The 22,581-nt window shown below is 45.1% G+C and overlaps 1 pseudogene across 1 annotated transcript; it reads right to left on the reverse strand.

Moving 5' to 3' along the window:
- Window positions 1-3,383: 3,383 nt before the first annotated feature.
- Window positions 3,384-19,147, reverse strand: LOC148398720 (group XIIB secretory phospholipase A2-like protein; annotated as a pseudogene). The gene is made up of 4 exons (XR_015857860.1): window positions 18,814-19,147; window positions 5,712-5,800; window positions 4,567-4,732; window positions 3,384-4,085 (listed from the first exon to the last, which is right to left on the reverse strand). The product of XR_015857860.1 is annotated as a group XIIB secretory phospholipase A2-like protein (transcript).
- Window positions 19,148-22,581: the final 3,434 nt, after the last annotated feature.

Raw genomic sequence — 22,581 nt, forward strand, 5'->3', positions numbered from 1 at the left:
ATTGGAAACGGGCTAGCACGACTTGTCCAGATATCCTTAGTTAAGCTAAGGGCAGTAACTCCTTGTCGCAAGTCTGTAATGTGCCTTGTCGGAAGTCTGTAATGTGCCTTTTTACATTCTCATGCACCTTCAGTCAAATTAGTCATTTTATATCATGATTTGTTTATACCATTATTTGACCGATTCAACGCATTCCAACTTCAAGAGGCTTGTGACGCAGAGGGAGGAGTTGTGATGATTGTTATATATGACATTAATGCTTTCATTATTACGCATTCCTTAATTAGGCTGTGTTCATATATAGATTTACAATACACAATACAATGTTAATGTATTCATTTTGAATTTTAACTACAACTATATGTGGTTAATAATTTTGTTATAGTGCAAACTATACTCTGTCTATGTGCCAGGATAAATTCATCATTTTGTTTCATTTTATTTCTCTTGAGACTACCTGTACAATATAAATGTCCTTGGTGAGACGTTTATTTGTCGTGTTACCAAGTTTGCTCCCCTTTTGCGATAAGCAGCTGCTACAGAGACAGATGATGATACTCAGACATTTTTATTTCACAATGCTTCAACGTCGCAAAGACACAGACACATGTTCAGGCTCTACTCTGAGCATTGTCCTGGGTTCGGCAGGGTTTGCGTGACGGGGTTTTGCCCGGCTAGGCTGGCTTCGCAGCTCACTGATTGGGCCGTGCGCCACTGGTCCGGTGACAGGCTCAAGGTGCTGGTCCAGCTGAAGCCCACCTACATCAGCCTCTTCCGGGGAGCTGTGCGACACCCCTGAGGTAGCGGGGGCGCCATCAACCTTCCAACCCAGGGTCCAAGTTTGAGGGCCCCCTTTGGCCAGGCACACGGCTGTGGCCTGTTCCGTTTGCAGCTGCTCCTTGGAAGGAGGGAAGAGGGTCACGGTGGGCCGATGCACCTCACCCGCTGTCAGGGGGACAGGACAAGAGACAAGCAGTTTTCTCCAATTGCACACACTTTCAATGTCACGTAGGCCGTGGTTCGGCTCATGTGAATTTACAAGAACACACTTTATGAAACACTTACCTTCTCACTGGGCAACAAACATCCAAACGGTCCTAATATATGTCATAATAAACATTATTCCATCATTGCATTGTAGGTATAGCTACACTTCAGGAAATAGCCGTTAACAGCTAATATCGAATTAGGTTTTTAGCTCTTACTCAAGAAAGGGCTGGGTGTTTGTTTTGTAAAAATTGAGAAAACTAATGTTACTCGTTTTCCAAAAGCTGGCTAAGGAACTGGAGAATTATCAATTATTTTGATGCAAAATAATAGATGATCAAGTAAATAGTACTTACCAAGGATAAGTTTGGTTCCTTCTTCAGCGAAACTCCACCACAGTGATGCAAAGCGGTGAGCCGTCCGGACAAAAACTCGTCTACTGTCAATGAGCAATGATTTGCTGTAATACCGAAAAGTCCAAAAAACAGGAAGTGGCGGCCTCGCATTTTCACAAAGGCAGGTGCGCTCGCAGCTTTATTTGCATGCGCCTCTGCCATCTCTAAAACATGATGAATCAGCTCAAAAAAAAGTTTGCTCTCGAATACCACCACAATGGCCAACATCGGATATGTTAATTGTATTTCTTTCGGTAATTCTCTCACATGCCACAAGAAGGCGTCTGCGGAACAATGTTGGAACTCGTCCAACACTAGCAGATAATCATGGCTCTAAAATTTAGTCTAAATTGACTATTGTTTTGTTTGTTGCGCGCTACCCCGATGAAGATGACTGTGAGCAAAGCCATATTCATTTTTGCTAAGTACAGCGCAGCTACTGATGCACTCAGACGTGGAAAAGTCCAAAAAAGGAGGAAGTGATATCATCTCGCTTCCACAAAGCCAGCTGCGTTCGCAGCCTCATTTGCATGAGCTTCTGCGCTTCTTCAAAAAGTCTGCAGCACTCCTTTTGCGCAAACACCACTCGCACTACGAATCAGGATGTGGTCTTCCGCACTTGCGCTTGTCCTTTGGGCTCTGCTGATTCCTGGTGAGACTCTTTGAAACTTGGTGTCAGAGCAGAATATTTCATAAGGATGACTAGTTTGACTTGACATTTGGTGTTGCTTCATGGTGGCAGTTGGGTTTTCATTCATCTCATTTCAGGATCTTCTGCCCAGAATTTTCTGAGGCAGACAGACAGACTCATGTCTGTCTCTCTCAGAGGAACCGTGACCATCAGGGCCACAGGGAGTCAAAACATTGGTAGCTATCCCAGTTGGTACCAAGTGAAACCTGGAATGGCTCCCAAATCGCTCATCTACTACACATCATCAAAATTCTCCAACACGCCATCTCGATTCAGCGGCACTCGATCCGGCTCTGACTACACTCTGACCATCAGTGGTGTCCAGAGAGATGACCTGGCCGAATACTACTGTTTCGCCTTCTACGGCGATGGCAGGTCGACAGGGTGACGCGGAGACGTACAAAAACCTCCATGGACTTTTGAGAGACGCGAAAGTGGTCTGTAGAAGGTGACAAGTGAAAAGCAGAAGATAGAGGAATGCTCAACATAACCGGTCAGAATTTACATACGTTTAATTCAAGACTATATATGTCTAGTCAACTATTTATTACAATATACCATGTAACAAAAAAAATCCTCCTAAAAATACACATCATCACAAATTTTCTGGTGGTTGGGGGGGGGACGTGACAGTCAGTAACATTTGACATCATTCTGTAGCATTCCCCAAGTTTTTATTCAGCTTCTTCGCCTTCACACGCAATTTCTACAGAGATTGCAAATTCTAGTTGTTTTTAATATAGTTCATAGTTTACCATTGTGTATTCTTCAGAAATCTTTTTTTGGGGGGGGATTTATACTTTGTACAGTCTTGGCGTCAGGTTTCACACGTCGGCGCTTGCAACGAACATTTTCGATGACCCAAAATAAAAATCTAAAACTGGTTCAGCACCATAATCTCCAGATTTACAACGTCATTTAGAAAACCAACCAACTACTGTAACTTAAATTGAAGTAAAATAATACACGAGAAGAAGAACAGAAGGATGAAAGCGCCACATCTGGTTCTGGAACCATGGCAACTCTCAGAGCTGAACTCACTGTTTGTGCGTATTGTGAATTTTGTCAGGATTCCTAAAAGGCTGCAAACAGTTTCTTACAATAAGAAAATATGTTGACGCCTATTAAAATGCAAAAGTCTTGTGAACATCTTCGTGAATACAAATGAACCCGACCAAAAAATCAACATTCAGGACGAGCGCAACCCTCGCTACTTTTTGCTGCTCAAATCAACCCTTGCAAAAAGTGCTTTTAAAATAGTTTGTATGACAAATGGAAGGACACAATGACTAGAGATCAGGAGACAAACATCTTAAAAGCTGTATTTTAATGATATTATTAGAAGAAATTAGGGCTTACTGGTTTCTGAGCATGTTATGCATGTTATGAGTGGCTTAGTTATTGCCCAAATAAGGGAGTGGTAAAAGAAGTTAGAACATGGCTTCTTTTCTCTTCCTTAACCAGCCAAGCCTCAATTTCTGGCCAATGACCCATCCTCCCAGTGAATGGCAGGTAATCCGTTGAACAAAAACAAATAAATTAATGGATGAAAAAGCTCGTTGCTAAAAGTGAACTTAAAGCAAACGAAAGTTTAATATAGTTAGCAAAGTTTATTTCGAGCGTACCCTATGCGGTTTATCTACAGCACTGTCAATACAATACGCTTTTAAAAGATATTTGGAACAAAACGAATGTCATGTTGTGATTGTTATCCCCACCTAGAAGTACAAATAAACAGCATTGCTGAGAGAGCAGAGCAATACAACAATATTGCCATTCAAAAAATACCATTGCAGCTGTTCATTGCAATACCACTTATACTAGTATACTTAATAGTACTTTTGATATGCTACTGCAACTTCCTCTGTCTTCTTCATAGTAATATGTTATAGGTTAGAGTTCATCTTTCTCTTCTCCTTGGCAATAGCATGATGCTCTCTGGCTGTTCATGTAGGGTCTGCAGCCCAGAGTCCATACTGTGTTGAACAAAGTGTCTGCCACCGTTTCACATGCTGATGGGAGAAAGTAACGGACAAGAGTGGAAGTCACTCTTTCCAGCAGCATTATCAACAGTACCTACCAGAAAACACTGGATTTTTAAACTCATTACTCGGCCTTAATGGTGATTCAGTAGGCTGTTTTAGCTCTTGTTTTGTTAAGCAGTGGGTAATAATCCTGGAAAAAACAAATACCGTTCCCCTCATTTATGGATTAAAAAAACAACTCATGAGCACAAATTGTTTGTCAATTTATTGAAAGCATTTAAAAGGTTCTCAATTTTCCAAAAGCAACTCACTTATTGGATTGCTCTGATTTAACCATCAGTGACTTACAAAGAAATAGAAATTTTAGACATCATTCAGCAATTTAAGATTTAAGAGAAGCCAGTTTTTTGTGTGTGTTTTTTTTTTTTTACATTTGCAACAAATGGTCCTCAAACATTCAACAAGGTGAGAATTGTATGAGGAAATGGTATGTAGAGAGGATACCAACCTTCAACTTTGGACACGAAACCAAGGCTCTTCTTGAGGTCGGTGCAGATGCTGTGGAGTCACCAGCGGAACTTGGAGTCACAACGGTACTTGTTTGAGCCACAGGTATCATAACACATGTCCAGCTGGTTGCAGCACTTGGTCATGGCGGGGATTCCCATATCCATCTAGGGCAGGCTTGTCCAAAGTCCGGCCCGCGGGCCAAATCCGGCCCCCAGTCAGATTTCATACGGCCCGCAGCTTCGGTCTTATAATCTATGATTTATGGCCCGCCAGCACTGTCAAACTGAATTAAAAAAAAAAAAAAAAATCACGAAACTTGAAACTGTAATTTCTCCTATTACCAAAAGGTGGCAGCACCACCCCTCTCCGCTCATTTCTGCCATGGTGACTGCAAAGAAAATGAGGAAAGTTGACATTGCTTTCAAGAGAAATGGGAATTATGGGAAACGGTTGCCTTGTCTAAAGATTTCAACCTAAAGAGACACTATCAGACTAAACATGCTAACACATACGACAAGCTAAAAGGGAGTGACCGTGCTGATAAAGTAAAGCAGCTCCAAGCTGAACTGGCATCACAACAGTGATTCTCCACGTGGGGCTGTGAGTCAAAAGTAAATCAAAAGTAAATACGACTTAATATTAAAAATTTTACAAATATTACAAAGTGGCCATGTTAATACTGATCATGTTATGAACCTGTAGATGTGACACAAACTATTACTTTCTGAAAGATATTGTAAATGACAAGAGCAAAATTCACTTGTTTTAAGTTTTAATAATAACAGACAACTTTGCATTACTTGTAACTCCTGTTTAAAATGTTCATGAGGCAAAAATAATTTGAAACTCGTAAATTTAAGGAATTTCATGGAGTTTCTTCAATGTTATTTGACTCTTCTGAGATGAATGAAAGCATTTGCATGAAATTTTTGCAGTTAAAAAATGTCCGAAAAAACTATTGGCCCCCGAGCCCCTTCACTTTATCAAATCCGGCCCTCCTTGCAAAAAGTTTGGACACCCCTTATCTAGGGCACAACAAAAGGTTGTCGTAATCATACACCATGAATGAGTGTAAGATTAAGTTTTGAATCAGGTCATTTGAAAACTGGTTTTGATGACATTTTTAGGTCAACAAATGCATACCCCCTCTGGAACAGGGAGACCAAAGAAATATGAGCTGCACCCATCAGGCTCAGGCATCTGATACCCAGGACGTGGAATTGGAGGATTACCTGAGAAAGGTGAAAAATCCGACATCACATGTACGTATATAAATATTTCGTGGTGTCAAACACGTCTTGAAAAATCAGACAACAGCATGAAACCATTTTGCTATCAGCTGAAGTCAGAGTCCATTTTCTGACCCTCCAAGTTTCACATTAGGGTAGAGGCCAATGTGTTCCCGTTTTAATATTTTCCTTAACAGCTATGCACGGTCCTTCCCATGCAAATGTTTCCATAAAAAGGGAAAGTGCTCTAAAGGAGACGACTGTAGGTTTTGTCATGAGCCGCTTAATGACATCACCATGAAATTGCTGAATGAGGTGGGTGTATGAAGTTTCCTTTGTTCACCTTTCAATCCAAGAATGAATAGGAAAAACGCTTTGGAATGACATTGATTCATCCATAAATGTATGATCAATTTTGATCTGATCCTAATCACAAGTCACAACAAAAGACAAGCGCAGTACGTTTTTCGCCGAACAAAAATCATTTAATCAGTCTCGACTCATCAAAACTACTATCTGATGAATGATAAGATTGGAGATGCTGGTTGCCCTGTCCAAACCACGCCTCATCTAAAATGTCATCAGAACACCTACAGTTCAGAATTACTCACTTGTAAGAAGGTGGAAACCTCTCAAAATCCAACCCTAACGTCCTGAAGGAATGGGTTGGAAATACAAAAAGTCCTGCCTTGCTACAAAAACAGATATGCTCAAACCTCATTGAATAAAGTACATAAGCAGACAAGTATATTCACATATTAAAGCAATAAAAGAAATAATTTAAGCATATAATTATATCTACACACCAAATCAATAAAGAAGACATGACTAGACATTTTTGATAGGGGTTAATGACAAAGGCTTTTATAACTTTATGATCTGATATTTCTGAGCACTTTGAAATAACAAATGTTTTTTGATATATTGCCTGAATAGCTTAATGACCCTTAAGGAACTGTTTAATGCATGCCTGATGATTTTCTAAATCACGGTCTTCTGCCAAAGTCGTCTAAAAATGTTCAGTACATGATTGTATCTTATGTTTTGACTAATACAAGACGCCAGTTTTTGATTACTACTGAACGTTCTGGACAGAGGGAAATATTTTGCCTAACAAAGAAAAGATATGGTTGAACGCATGATTAAACTAAGAATATGATGACGTAAGCAAGTACATGGAGTATCAAAAGAACGAACAAACAAAAACATGGTAAGTGGTGAGTACAAACATTGCATAGTCAGGGAACATGAATAAATTGATGATGTCACAGCCAAAAGCTAAAGCTACAGGTTAATTAAAGGCCATATCATAGAAATGTGTCTTTAAACGTGTCTTAAATGTTTCAAGTGAGGTAGCAGTTCTAATATCTATTGGTAGGGCATTCCAAAGCTCTGGAGCCCGAATAGAAAATGCTCTAGGCCCTGCAGACATTTTGTTGGCCCTCGGTGTCACTAAAAGACTAGCGTTTTGCGAACGAAGGTTACGAGACAGAATATAAGGAACAACTATAGGTCGGCGAGATATGAAGGCGCTAAACCATGCAGTAATTTATAGGTTAATAGAAGAACCTTGAAGTCACATCTTAAATGGCCCAGGAGCCAATGTAAGTTGGCTAATATTGGGGTAATGTGATCAAATTTTCTTGTCCGTGAGAGCAGCCTCGCAAAAGCATTTTGTACTAACTGTAGACATTTGATGAGGGACTTAGGAAGACCAGAGAATAATGCATTACAGTAGTCGAGGCTGTTGGGTTGACAACATTTATCTGAAATCAATCTCAGAGACGGTAGGTCTTTCTTGGCTTAGCGTTTTCTTCTGCGCAGAAGGACGCACCTCAGACACACACAGCAAGTGTGGCTGAGATCCGCACTCTGCTCTGAGTTTAGCCGTGCCTTTTATTGAGAGAGAGACAAAGGGGCAAGTGTACATGATCGAGTAGGTTTCCAAACAGGAAGGACATTCCATAGTTATATCTCATTACCACAGAACAAAGGGGATACTCTTATGGACGGGGCAGTATGGACGTCTCATGACCATTAGCTTAACAAAGACGTAGGGAATACATCGCTGTGCCGTACTCATGACTTCATCTTAAATAAGACCTTTGTCTGCTTCAGCCATCCCATGACAATCTCATGATCTGTACATGTCTAGCTAACTGTGGGGCTTATTGTATAGCGCGGCTAATGACTCCAGTCATTAGCCGGCCATATGCCCCCAAGTCATTTTCACGAGGCCAGATGGTCACATACTGCGGAGAATCTTGCACACAAAAGTAGTTACATAGAATCCAATGATAAAAAGTATATTATTTCCAACAGAAGCGCGACGTGACGAACGCATGTATAATAGTTTCCGCATCACCGGTCCAGAGGATCGGACGAATCTTAGCAATATTACGAAGGTGAAAAAATTTTGGTTATATTCTCAATGTGCTTTTGAAAGGATAGCGTTTGGTCAAATATAACCCCAAGATTAGTTACAGTATCGCTCTGAGTGATAGTCCGGTTATCTATAGTTATAGTGGTTTCCTTAAATAAGTGTTGATAACGAGTTGGACCAATTATCAACATCTCAGTTTTATCTGGGTTAAGACGAAGGAAGTTGAGAGACATCCATTGCTTGATCTCCGCAAGGCACACCTCAAGATTACAACAGTCTCGCGGAGCTGTCATCGATAACGGCATATATAATTGGGTGTCATCCGCGTAACATTGAAAACTAATATTATATTTACGTATTATGTCCCCAAGCGGAATCATATAAATATTAAATAGAATTGGTCCGAGTACCGATCCCTGTGGGACACCACACGTAACATTATAGAGCTCAGAGGACGTATTGCCATGGACCACTCGGTGCGTCCTGTCTGATAGATAGGAATAGAACCAGCCTAGTGCTGACCCTGAAATACCAACACAACTTTTAAGACGCCCTTATAAAATATTGAAGTCTACAGTGTCGAAGGCAGCACTAAGATCGAGTAGTAACAATACAGATGAAGTGTTTGAATCCATAGCTATGAGGATATCATTAGTCACTTTAGCAAGTGCTGTCTCAGTGGAATGATTAGCTCTAAAACCAGACTGAAAAGATCCATATCGATTATTGGCGACCATGTAATCAATAAGCTGCTGCTCTACTACTTTTTCAAGAAGTTTTGCTATGAATGGGAGCTTTGAAACTGGCCTATAATTACTGAGACAGTCCAGGTCAAGATTTGGTCGCTTAAGTAACGGTTTAACGATAGCGGTTTTAAAGGCTGTTGGCACTATCCCAGAGGAGACAGACAGAGTGATTATATTTAAGACGGACGGTCCTAGAATTTGAAATAATTCTTTAAGTAGTTTGGATGGAAGCGGGTCGAATAAACATGTTGTTTGTTTAGCCGCACTAACCAATTGTGTAAGCCTTTCAAGGGACACGCTTTTAAAATTTGAGAGGGTTATTGCATGATCATCAGCGCTGGTAATCGGCAGTCTCGACTGAGCGATTGGAATTGTATTCTTGATCTCATCCCTAATGGGTTCAATCTTTCGAGCAAAAAAATGTATGAACCCGTCAGCTGAGTGGAAGGAGCTAACGGGGGTCGGCTGGCGTAGTGTTAGCTTTGCCACTGTATCAAATAGGTATTTAGGATTGTTTTTATTGAGATTAATGACTTGCAAAAAATAACAAGTTTTTGCTAAGATAAGCGCATCTTTATGTTTCAGGACGCTGTCCTGCCACGCCTGATGGAAAACCTCAAGTTTGGTTAAACGCCATCTGCGCTCATGCTTTCTACATAATTGCTTAAGCGTACATGTTTCATCTGTGAACCACGGAGTAGGCAATCTACGGCGAGTTCTCAGACGTAGCGGCGCCACAGAGTCGATGGCATTTAACAATGTCGCATTGAATTAATTTGTAAGATTATCAATAGAGCCGATATATGCGGGAAATATGGCAGTTGCCGGCGACAGTAACTCAGATAGCGCAGTTGTAGTCATGGAGTTAAACATACGGCTCTCTTGTCTTTGACAAGGAACTAAAATTTCAAATTTTATTAAGTAATGACCAGACAAAACAGTAGTGTATGGCAGTACTGCTATATTTGAGGTTGCAAGTCCTCGGGATAATACCAGATCTAAGGTATTTCCATTCTTACGCGTTGCTGCCTGTACGGCTTGCGTAAAACCAAACGTATCAGTTAAAGTCTGAAACGCCGAAGTAAGTGGCTCTGACGGTAAATTCATGTGGATGTTGAAATTGCCCATGATTATTATATTATCCGCATTTGTCTAGATCAGCCACGAATTCTGAAAATTCATCCAGGAAGCCAGAGTAAGCCACGGGTGGACGGTAAATAACAGCAAGATAAAATGACGGTAAAGCGGTGAATTGGACAGTGAGAACTTCAAATGTTTTAAATACGTTAATCAAACGAGGCCTAAATCTAAGCTCGGAATTTGAGATGAGGGCGACACCCCCACCCTTTTTTCGATGACGCACCACATGCGAGCTCACAAAATTTGGAGGCGAGGCCTCGTTAAGCAGCAGCAGTTCATTAGGTTTTAACCAGGTCTCGCAAAGACCAAATAGGTTTAGATTATGTTCCGTGATGAGGTCATTAACGAGAACTGCTTTCGTATGACGCAATCTAATATTCCTAAAACCGAGTTTAAGTGAAATCGGTAGATCAGGGTGCGTATCTATCGAAGGATTTTTAAACGAGATGCGAGTAAGATTGTGTTCTCTAGGCCTGACATCACCTCTCAAATGTTTATTAGCACGGTGGGACGATACGACCGTGGGAATTTGATAGTAAATATTTGTTACACATGTAAAATTATCTAAAACACGCACCGTTTCATCATCAAAACCGGTCGGGGTGGAGTGATTGGATTTATCTACTACCTCAGTAGTAAGTGTGTTCACGTGTACTGTAGCACTATTCAAACTGTGACGCTCTAGTCTACACGAGGAGCTATGTGCATGCTGGAAGTATAGCCTAGCTCTAGTTAACTTTAACTTAACAGGCTCCAAACCCATCCCAACAGGTGGTCTAATCACCTGTGCCCCGGCCTGCTCTAAAGTGACCTGTCATGAGTGGCTCAAACAGTAATCTTTATTCCTAGAAAGTGAAGGCGCCTTCACGGTTAGGGTGAAGGCCGTCCTTCCTCAGCAGGTCAGGGCGGCCCCAGAAGGAGGACCAGTTATCTATAAGATACAGTCCTTGCTTTTTACAGAACCCAGCCATCCATCAATTAAGGGAGACTAATCTACTAAACCTCTCATCAGTGCCTCTCCCAGGCAGGGGGCCAGAGACAAATACTCGATGCCGACTCATCTTTCTGGCGAGATCACAAGTCCTTGCTATATTTTTCGTTGTGATCTCTGATTGTCTCATCCTAACATCATTGGAGCCGATAACTTATGAACGTTAAAGTTTGAATAACACATTATTCACTTGATTTATTTGCAGGATAAAAATTGAAAGGATTGATAAATTGAACAAATTTAAGATGACTGCAGGAGTATTATGTCCAAAACAAATAGATTCAACAAATTTTTCTTTCCCTATAAAATGGTGGCGTTTGGGTCAAAAGTACATAGTCGCTTCGAAAGAGGAAAAGCATGATTTAAGATACGTTATTGATCAATGATTAAATATTAGTAAAACAACACATTGAATAAATTACGATGACTATGCTTTAAGAAAGCTATCCCTTATACCAGGGGTGTCAAACTCATTTTTTCGCAGGCCGCATTGTAGTCATAGCTTCTTTCGGAGGGCCGTCATGACTGTCACCCCAAATAAATGTATGAGCACCTCATATTATATACAGCAAACGCTACAAACAAACTGACAAGTAACTCGTTTTCAAATCAGATGAGTAAAAATAGATCTAATATTTAAAAATAAAATATGATTAAAAGTGAAGACAATTTGCAATTCGAGTAATGACACATGAATTTGAAGCACACTTTGCCTTCGCGGGCCACATAAAATGATGTGCCGGGCTGCATCTGGCCCCCGGGCCTTGGGTTTGACACCTGTGCCTTATACAAAGGTAAATTAGGATTAGAATTTGATAGAACTGATATGGACATTCACATACTCCATTCGAGTTTAAACTGCTTGCAATACTATTACAAATCAGTTAACACTTGTGAGTGAGTGAGTGAGTGAGTGATCGATCGATCGATCGATCGATCGATCGATCGTTTGATTGACTAATTCATTGAGTGACTGACTGAGTGACCGAGTGACAGAATGACCGAGACCAAACGACTGAGTGACCGAATGGGCGATCGTTCGATGTCTGTCTGTCTATATGTACATATATACATACGTATGTATGTATTTCGTTATTTGTCCATGTATTTTTTTCTCACATTTTCTTTCTCATCTTCCTCTTCTTTCGGCTGCTCCTGTTAGGGGCTGCGACAGCAGAGCAATCGTTTCCATATCTTTCTGTCCTGTCACACCAACCATCTGCATGTCCTGCAACATCTTCATCTCTGCCACACTCTCCGTTATTGTGGCCAGTAGAGATTTCCAAGCCTCGCTTCAAACATTCTTTCCCATAACTTCATGCTTTGCTTGATCAACATAACATCTCTGTAGCTAATGCAGTTCTGTGCAGCGTCGTGGTCTGAAATAAAAAATAGGAACCAGTACCTTTCCTCAGGCATCTTCTTGCTTTTTAACGAATCTCCCGTGCCATCTCTCCTTGATAGTTCCATGCTGTCACTGGAATGTCGTCTAGGCCTTTCCACTCCATCTTTTACAAATGTCTGGGTATGAATTTTATCTATATTTATTTTTCTCACTCATTGGCGGCTCCACAGAGTGACGCGGTGTGCCAACAGAGGGACCCTGGTGGTATCAATGGTTTTGGTGACCTCAGTTAAACTGAGGTCAACGGAGGGAGTGAAGGAATGGGTTCGAAATACAAAAAGTCCTGCCTAGCTACAGAAACAGATGTGCTCAAACCTCATTGAATCAAGTACATAAGCAGACAAGTATATTCACATATTAAAGCAATAAAATAAATATTTTAAGCATATAATTATACCTACACACCAAATCAATAAAGAAGACATAACTAGACATTTTTGATAGGGGGTAATGACAGAGGTTCTTATGTCTGATATGTATTTCTGAGCACTTTGAAATAACAAATGTTTTTTGATATATTGCCTGAATAGCTTAGTGACCCTTAAGGAACTGTTTAATGCATGGCTGATGATTTTCTAAATCACGGACACTGCCAAAGTCTTCTAAAAATGTTCAGTACTTGATTGTATCTTATGTTTTGACTAATGCTAGACGCCAGTTTTCGATTACTACTGAACGTTCTGGACAGAGGGAAATATTTTGCCTAACAAAGAAAAGATATGGTTGAAAGCATGATTAAACTAAGAACATGATGACGTAAGCAAGTACACGGAGTATCAAATGAACGAACAAACAAAAACATAGTAAGTGGTGAGTACAAACATTGCATAGTCAGGGAACATTGATGATGTCGCAGCCAAAAGCTAACATAATTCCGTACAAAATGACAAAAGGGAAAGAATGATGAATGGGCGGTGTGCGACAGTGGGCGAGGTGGATGTATGTGCAAGAATGGTTTACAGGAAGGACACTTAGAGATAAAACCGGTAGAGGTGCCAGAGGGAGATAAGGCAAGAACCTGGCCAAAGGTGATCGTCAAGGCTGAAAGATGGAAAGGAAAACGACAGCCCCCACACACATCGAATCACCCATAATCAGCACCCAACCCCACGGAGCCAGCTCTCACCGAACCAGCACCCACTCCCATGGAATCAAAATCTCCTGTGAACTTGCCACACCCCCTGACTCATCACCCATCAAACTCGGCCCACACTGGCATGTGCAACTGAATATAAGGTGACCAAAGAACCATGAACGTTGCCTTTTCTGAATGAAGACTTTCTGCTCTTGAGCATGGTCGCACGAAAGGCCCAGCGCTGGATTGTACTTTCCTGAAAACAGAGCTTTCTTAACAAGAATTGTGATTGAACTCAACCATCCATCCATCCATCCATCCATCTTCTTCCGCTTATCCGGGGTCGGGTCGCGGGGGCAGCAGCTTTAGGAGGGACTCCCAGACTTCCCTCTCCCCAGCCACTTCATCCAGCTCATCCCGGGGGATCCCAAGGCGTTCCCAGGCCAGCTGAGAGACATAGTCTCTCCAGCGCGTCCTGGGTCGTCCCCGGGGTCTCCTACCGGTGGGACATGCCCGGAACACCTCCCCAGGGAGGCGTCCAGGAGAAAGTCATTCTCCATGGCCTCACCGAACTCCTCCCACGCCCGGGTTTTTGCCTCAGCAACCGCCGAAGCCGCGTTCCGCTTGGCCATCCGGTACCTGTCAGCTGCCTCCGGAGTCCCGCAGGCCAAAACGACCCGATAGGACTCCTTCTTCAGCTTGACGGCATCCCTTACCGCCGGTGTCCACCAGCGGGTTCGGGGATTGCCGCCACGACAGGCACCAACGACCTTACGGCCACAGCTCCGGTCGGCCGCCTCAACAATGGAGGCGCGGAACATGGTCCACTCAGACTCAATGTCCCCCGCCTCCCCCGGGACGTGGGAAAAGCTCTGCCGGAGGTGGGAGTTGAAGCTCTTCCTGACAGGAGATTCTGCCAGACGTTCCCAGCAGACCCTCACAGAGCGTTTGGGTCTGCCAGGTCGGACCGGCATCTTCCCCCACCATCGGAGCCAACCCACCACCAGGTGGTGATCAGTTGACAGCTCCGCCCCTCTCTTCACCCGAGTGTCCAAAACATGCGGCCGCAAATCCGATGACACGACTACAAAGTCGATCATCGAACTGCGGCCTAGGGTGTCCTGGTGCCAAGTGCACACATGGACACCCTTATGTTTGAACATGGTGTTCATTATTGAAAATCCGTGTCGAGCACAGAAGTCCAACAATAGAACACCGCTCGGGTTCAGATCAGGGGGGCCGTTCCTCCCAATCACGCCCTTCCAGGTCTCACTGTCATTGCCCACGTGAGCATTGAAGTCACCCAGTAGAACGATAGAGTCCCCAGAAGGAGCGCTCTCCAGCACTTCCTCCAGGGACCCCAAGAAGGGTGGGTACTCTGAGCTGTTGTTTGGTGCATAGACACAAACAACAGTCAGGACCCGTCCCCCCACCCGAAGGCGGAGGGAGGCTACCCTCTCGTTCACCGGGGTGAAACCCAATGTGCAGGCGCCCAGCCGGGGGGCAATAAGTATACCCACACCTGCTCGACGCCTCTCACCGTGGGCAACTCCAGAGTGGAAGAGAGTCCAGCCCCTCTCGAGAGGGCTTGTACCGGAACCCAAACTGTGTGTGGAGGCTAGTCCGATTATATCTAGTCGGAATCTTTCTGCCTCGCACACCAGCTCGGGCTCCTTTCCAGCCAGAGAGGTGACATTCCATGTCCCAAGAGCCAGCTTCTGCAGCCGGGGATCAGACCGCCAAGGTCCCCGCCTTTGGCTGCCGCCCAGCTCACATTGCACCCGACCCCTTCGGCCCCTCCCACAGGTGGTGAGCCCATGGGAAGATTGAACTCAACCAACCTGTGTAAGTCTAATTTCTGCTTCAGTGTGTTAGCATGTTCCTAAATCTGGAGAAATTAAATGAGCACGCAGTGAGTAAATTGGATGACAGGTGATTGGCAATGGCTTTTGCCATGAGGCACAGATAGAAACCGGATCCCCTCAATGCCTCAGCTGCGCCTAGAAATTCTGTCCATAAAAATTATGAACAGAATCGGTGACAAAGGGCAGCCTTGGCGGAGTCCAACCCTCACTGGGAACGAATCCGACTTACTGCCGGAAATGTGGACCAAACTCTGGCATCGGTGATACAGGGACCGAACCGCCCTTATCAGTTGGCTCGGCACCCCGTACTCCCGAAGCACCCTCCGCAGAACCTCCCGAGGGACACGGTCAAACGCCTTCTCCAAGTCCACAAAACACATGTGGACTGGTTGTACCCTGGTTGGACCATGCACCCTCGAGGATCCTGCCGAGGGTGTAGAGCTGGTATACTGTTCCACGGCCAGGACGAAAGCCACACTGCTCCTCCTGAATCCGAGGTTCGACCTCCCTACAGACCCTCCTCTCAAGCACCCCTGAATAGACCTTACCTGAATAGCCTTAGGGAGGCTGAGGAGTGTGATTCTCCTGTAATTGGAACACACCCTCCGGTCCCCCTTCTTAAAGAGGGGAACCACCACCCTAGTCTGCCAATCCAGAGGCACCGTCCCCGATATCCACGCATTGCTGTAGAGGCGTGTCAGCCATGACAGCCCCACAATATACAAAGCCTTGAAGAACTCCACCCCCGGGGCCTTGCCACCGAGGAGTTTTTTTAACTACCTCAGTGACTACGACCCCAGAGATTGGAGAGTTTGCCTCAGAGTCTCCAGGCCCTGCTTCCACAATGGAAGGCGTGTCGATGAGGAAGTCTTCGAAGTATTCTCCCCACTGACTCACGACGTCCCGAGTCAAGGTCAGCAGCACGCCATCTCCACTGTAAACAGTGTTGACTGTGCACTGCTTCCCCCTCCTGAGACGCCGGATGGTGGACCAGAATTTCCTCGAAGCCGTCCTGAAGTCATTCTCCATGGCCTCGCCAAACTCCTCCCACGCCCGGGTTTTTGCCTCAGCAACCGCCGAAGCCACATTCTGCTTGGCCATCCGGTACCTGTCAGCTGCCTACGGAGTACCGCAGGCCAAAACGGCCCGATAGGACTCTTTCTTCAGCGTAACGGCATCCCTTACCGCCGGTGTCCACCAGCGGGTTTGGGGATTGCCGCTAAGACAGGCACCAACGACCTTACGGCCACAGCTCCGGTCGGTTGCCTCAACAATGGAGGCGTGGAACATGGTCCACCTGGACTAAATGCCCCCCAGCGAAATGTAAGGCATCCATGGGAGGAGTTGGATATCAACACCGTGCTGTCACAGTCAGTTATGCCGACCCTTCCCGTCCTGGACTTGCAGATGGTGCTCTTCAGCTCTTCCAAGACATTGGAACAACTGAGCTGTATAAAACCACCCTTCAGAACAGGCTTCAAGCCCTGCAAGAACAACCTGTGAAGGTGTACTGGAACAGCCTGAAAAGTGTATGGAAGGAGACTTTTGGATTTGGTCCACAATTTGGGAAGCGCGGTATCCGTGCCTCATGGCAAAAGCCATAGCCAATCACCTGTTATAATGACTGAATCTAACACCCACTGCCTGTGTGCCAGGTTGTGGCTAGAGGCTGCCAGACCTCACTGTCCTGCCCCCGTTACCACTTCCTGATTGCCACAGGACTTTGTTGTCCAGGATGTAAAATGGAATAGGTTCCCTTCAGGAGGATGCCTGCGCGTGATGTCTTTTAGCGTGGGGAGACTGATGCGCCTGCAGCCACCACACGGTCCTTGGCAGAAAGGGGCCGGGATCCAATGGGTCCATAACGATTGGAGACCACCCTCTGTTGCAGCCTTCATCCGCCTTCAGTGCTGTTGTGACTCACAGTGTCATCATCCTCTGCCAATCCCACCGCTGAGGTCTTTGGATCGCACTTTGTCTGGAACCTCCCCTTCGACCTTACCACCACGGTTGAACCTACCAGGAGCCGAGACTCCAGACGGCATGGCTCTTAGGTTCATCGGAACACGCAAGGCTTTCTACCACGGCAAGGTGGCGATCCATGGAGAACTGCAACAACTACAGAGGCATCAAGATGCTATCAACACCGAGCAAAGTGCTAAGCCGCATCATCTTAGAAAGACTACGGAAAGGGGTTGACGAGGAGCTCAGAGAAAATCAAGCTGGTTTCAGAAGTGGAAGATCATGTATTGACCAAATTGCTACCCTCAGGATCATTACAGAACAATCGAGAGGATGGAACACCCCGGCTTACGAAAATTTCATAGACTTCGAAAAGGCGTTTGACAGCGTAGACCGGAAGCTATTATGAAGCTTAATGGCACATCACGGAATACCCCACAAGTTCATCAACATAATCAAAAGCTCATATCAGGACATGCAGTGCCAAGTGTCACGGTCTGGTGGTGGCATGGAGCAGGACGACCAAGTGCAGCTTGGACCAGGGTTTATTGAAGCAACTCAAAAGGCAAACTGACATGACTTAACAATAACTTGACCGACTGACCGGGACGTGGAACAAGAAGACAGCAGGACATGACGGCATCAAGACAGTACGACAGCAACCAAAACCAATGACCAAAACCAATGATCCGACAGGGAGGGAGGGGCAGACAGGACTTTTATACACGACAGGTAACGAGAGGCAGGTGGGAACAATCACACTGATCATGGGCACACAGGAGGGGAGGGGCGAGCACACAGACAGAAACCAAGACACATAGTGGAGCAGTTGGGGGCGAGGCGTGACAGAACCCCCCCCACAAGGGACGTCTCCCGACGTCCCAAAAAAAAAAAAAACTAGGGGAACCGAACCGCACCGCACTCGGGCGGCGACTTGGGGAACCGAACCGCACCGCACTCGGGCGGCGACTTGGGGAACCGAACCGCACTCGGGCGGCGACTTGGGGAACCGAACCGCACTCGGGCGGCGACTTGGGGAACCGAACCGCACCGCACTCGGGCGGCGACTTGGGGAACCGAACCGCACCGCACTCGGGCGGCGACTTGGGGAACCGAACCGCACCGCACTCGGGCGGCGACTTGGGGAACCGAACCGCACCGCACTCGGGCGGCGACTTGGGGAACCGAACCGCTCTCGGGCGGCGACAGAACCGCACTCGGGCGGCGATTTCGGGGACAGAACCGCACTCGGGCGGCGACTGCGGGGACAGATCCGCACTCGGGCGGTGACTTCGGGGAACAGAACCGCGCTCGGGCGGCGACCTAGGGGACAGAGCCGCACTCTGGCGGTGACTTGGGGGAAGAAAAAAAACTAAGGGAACCGAACCGCACTCGGGCGGCGACTTGGAAGTCTGTACCGCGATCGGTGGCCACTCACAAAGTCCGTACCGTGATCGGCGGCATTCGGAAGGCGGGGCTGTGCGCGGCGGCAACAGCCATCACGCGCCGCAGCAGTGGGAGTGGAGCCAGGGACGATCGCGGGTCCGACGCAGCTGGCTTGGATGCCTGCTGACGTTCGCGGGTCCTGCGACGCTGGGGTGGAGCCCGATGGCGGCCGTGAGTCCGATGACGCCGGGAGGCACTCCAACGGCGGCCGTGGGTCCGGCGTCGCGGCACCAGAGTCCGATCGCGGCCGCAAAGCCGCTGGCGCCAGCAGCAGTCCGATGGTGGCCACGGGTCCGGCGTTCCGGCAGCAGAGTCCCAACGATGCCGCGAAGCCCATGGCGCTGGAACCTGCTCGGACGTGGACCGGGGGTCGCAGTGGAAGCTGGTGGTGGAGGGGGGTCCAAGCGCTGGTCGTTGTTGTGGTCGGATCATTCTGTCACGGTCTGGTGGTGGCATGGAGCAGGACGACCAAGTGCAGCTTGGACCAGGGTTTATTGAAGCAACTCAAAAGGCAAACTGACATGACTTAACAATAACTTGACCGACTGACCGGGACGTGGAACAAGAAGACAGCAGGACATGACGGCATCAAGACAGTACGACAGCAACCAAAACCAATGACCAAAACCAATGATCCGACAGGGAGGGAGGGGCAGACAGGACTTTTATACACGACAGGTAACGAGAGGCAGGTGGGAACAATCACACTGATCATGGGCACACAGGAGGGGAGGGGCGAGCACACAGACAGAAACCAAGACAGACACATAGTGGAGCAGTTGGGGGCGAGGCGTGACACCAAGTGCTGCACCAGGGAACAATACAGAAAACATTCACCGTGCTCACTAGAGTGAAACAGGGATGTCTACTTTACCCCTTTCTATTCCTCCTATGCATTGACGGGATCATGAAACAAACTACCCACAATAAAGACAGGCATCCAATGGACTTTGACAGAACAACTAGAAGACCTGGACTTTGGAATTTGATATGTGAATATACTTTTCTGCTTATGTACTTTATTCAATGAGGTTTGAGCATATCTGTTTTTGTAGCTAGGTTGGACTTTTTGTATTTCGACCCCATTCCTTCATCATCATATTCTTAGTTTAATCATGTTTCCAACCATGTCTTTTCTTTGTTAGGCAAAATATTTCCCTCTGTCCAGAACGTTCAGTAGTAATCGAAAAACTGGCGTCTAGCATTAATCAAAAAATACGTAAGATATAATCAAGTACTGAACACTTTTAGACGACTTTGGCAGTGTCCTTGATTTAGAAAATCATCACGCATGCATTAAACAGTTCCTTAAGGTTCATTAAGCTATTCAGGCAATATATCAAAAAACATTTGTTATTTCGAAGTGCTCAGAAATACATATCAGATCATAGTTATAAAAACGTTTGTCATTACCCCCTATCAAAAATGTCTAGTTATGTCTTCTTTATTGATTTGGTGTGTAGCTATAATTATATGCTTAAAATGTTTCTTTTATTGATTTAATATGTGAATATACTTGCCTGCTTATGTGGTTTATTCAATGAGGTTTGAGCATATCTTTTGTAGCTAGGCAGGACTTTTTGTATTTTGACCCCATTCCTTCAAGACTTGTCTGGACGTTTCAGGGAAAAGGACAACAAACCATAAACCTTGGCTGTCAACAGAAACCTGGAAAAAATAGAAGAAAGGAGGGCCAAAAAGAACACACTAAACAAATACAAGACACGAGCGAGAAAGGCCGCAGCCCACAAGGACTACAAGGAAGCAAACAAGGAAGTAAGGAGAAGTGCCAAACGGGAGAAGAAAAACTACATTGAGGAACTGGCTAAAGAAGCACAGGAAGCAGCAGCACAAAACAATCTCAAGGAACTCTACATGACCACCAGGAAACTATCTGGTATATAGTTTCTGGTATATAGCTCATATCAGGACATGTAATGCCAAGTGCTGCATCAGGGACCAATACAGAAAACATTCACCGTGCTCACTGGAGTGAAACAGGGATGTCTACTTTACCCCTTTCTATTCCTCCTATGCATTGACTGGATCATGAAGCAAACTACCAACAATAAAAAGACAGGCATCCAATGAACTTTAACAGAACAACAAAAAGACCTGGACTTTGCCGACGATATTGCTCTACACTCACAGCCAGCAAGAGATACAGGAGAAAACTCAACTCCTCAAAAAAGTAGCAGCAGGACTGGGACTAAAAATAAATAGAGCAAAAACCAAAGTAATGCGAGTAAACAACAAAAACACAAATCCCATTAACCTCAGGGGCTGCCCACTGGAAGAGGTGGACAAATTCACATACCTAGAAAGTGTAATTGCAGTGGACGGTGGAATTCTTGTGAAATCAAGAATAGGGAAAGCAAGAACACCATTCAACATATTAGATAAGATCTGGAAAACCAAAAACATTTCACTCAATACTAAACTCAAAATCTTCAAATCCAACGTCAAAACAGTGCTGCGATATGGATCAGAAACATGGAGGACCACCAAACACATCACTGCTAAACTGCAAACCTTCACAAATCACTGCCTAAGACGCATCCTCAGGATCTTCTGGCCCAACCACATCAGCAACACCAGCCTATGGGACCGCACCAAACAAGAAACAATACAGATACAGATTATGAGGAAGAAGTGGAGCTGGATAGGACATACCCTGAAAAAACCCAACACGGCTATAACCAAACAGGCGTTAACATGGAACCCACAAGGCAAAAGAAGCAGAGGGAGACCCAAAAACAACTGGAGAAGGAGCACAGAGCTGGATATCAGGAAGATGGGACTGTTGTGGAAACAGCTGGAGAAAATGGCAAAAGACAGACGAGGGTGGAAACTCTTCATTGATGGCCTATGTTCTGAAAGGAATGAAAAGGCCTAAGAAGAAGAAAAGATGAAGATGGAAACGGTGACAAGGGTCAAGTTTTGATGTTCATCAGTCCATAGTATGGCAGATTAGCACTGCTGCTACTCCCCCTTTGCGTGGCAAGTGCATTGTGAGGTGAAGAAAAATCTACAAAAAAAATGTGAACATAATTGTGTAGTATTGCTTCAAGAAAATGGTGTCCATTAAATGAAAATCAGATCACATTTTATGACCAATTTATGCTGAATTGCAATATTTCCAAAGGGTGCGCAGTTAGTTGCGTACTTCTTACAATTTCACAACTTCCAAACTACTTCCCATTGCTTTTTCTGCAGTTTATGGAATATGAAATGGAGCTTGCCAAGAAAAGTGAGCAGTCTTCTATTCAGTCCGTGACAGTAGATGAGCCGGAGGTCACGCAAGCACCCAATCTCGAAGAAAACAAGGCGTCTGATAACATAGAACAGCCCTTCAAGTATTGCAGAATTTTTTCCTTGGGGCCAATTCTGAATTGCTCCATTCGCAAGATTAGTGGTTGTCATACCTTAGCATACAGTTCCATCTCAAAAAATATTTATCTTTATCTTCAGTTTACGATGTCGATCCGTTTTGAGGGAGTGATGTGAATGGAATTTTGGTGTAAGTCGGAACAGTAATAAAATGAAACAGCACAGTAATAATAAAAAAAAAAAGAAAACAATTCCTTTGCTTTATTCCTTGGGTTGGCTTGTACACTGGAAGGGGCTTTGCAAGAGAGAGACAACGCAACATTCCAAAATGTCGTATACCATGTGAGTCGGTTACGCCGTTCCTCGGTCCACAGTCTCTCTCGCTGTGTATTCTTCCACCACGGGCACCGACTAGTTCCCGCGAACGTTAAGAATCTTAGA

Source organism: Syngnathus floridae, chromosome 4 (genome assembly GCF_059516105.1).
Source record: "Syngnathus floridae isolate MCC-2025c chromosome 4, RoL_Sflo_1.0, whole genome shotgun sequence".
NCBI classification, from domain to species: domain Eukaryota; kingdom Metazoa; phylum Chordata; class Actinopteri; order Syngnathiformes; family Syngnathidae; genus Syngnathus; species Syngnathus floridae.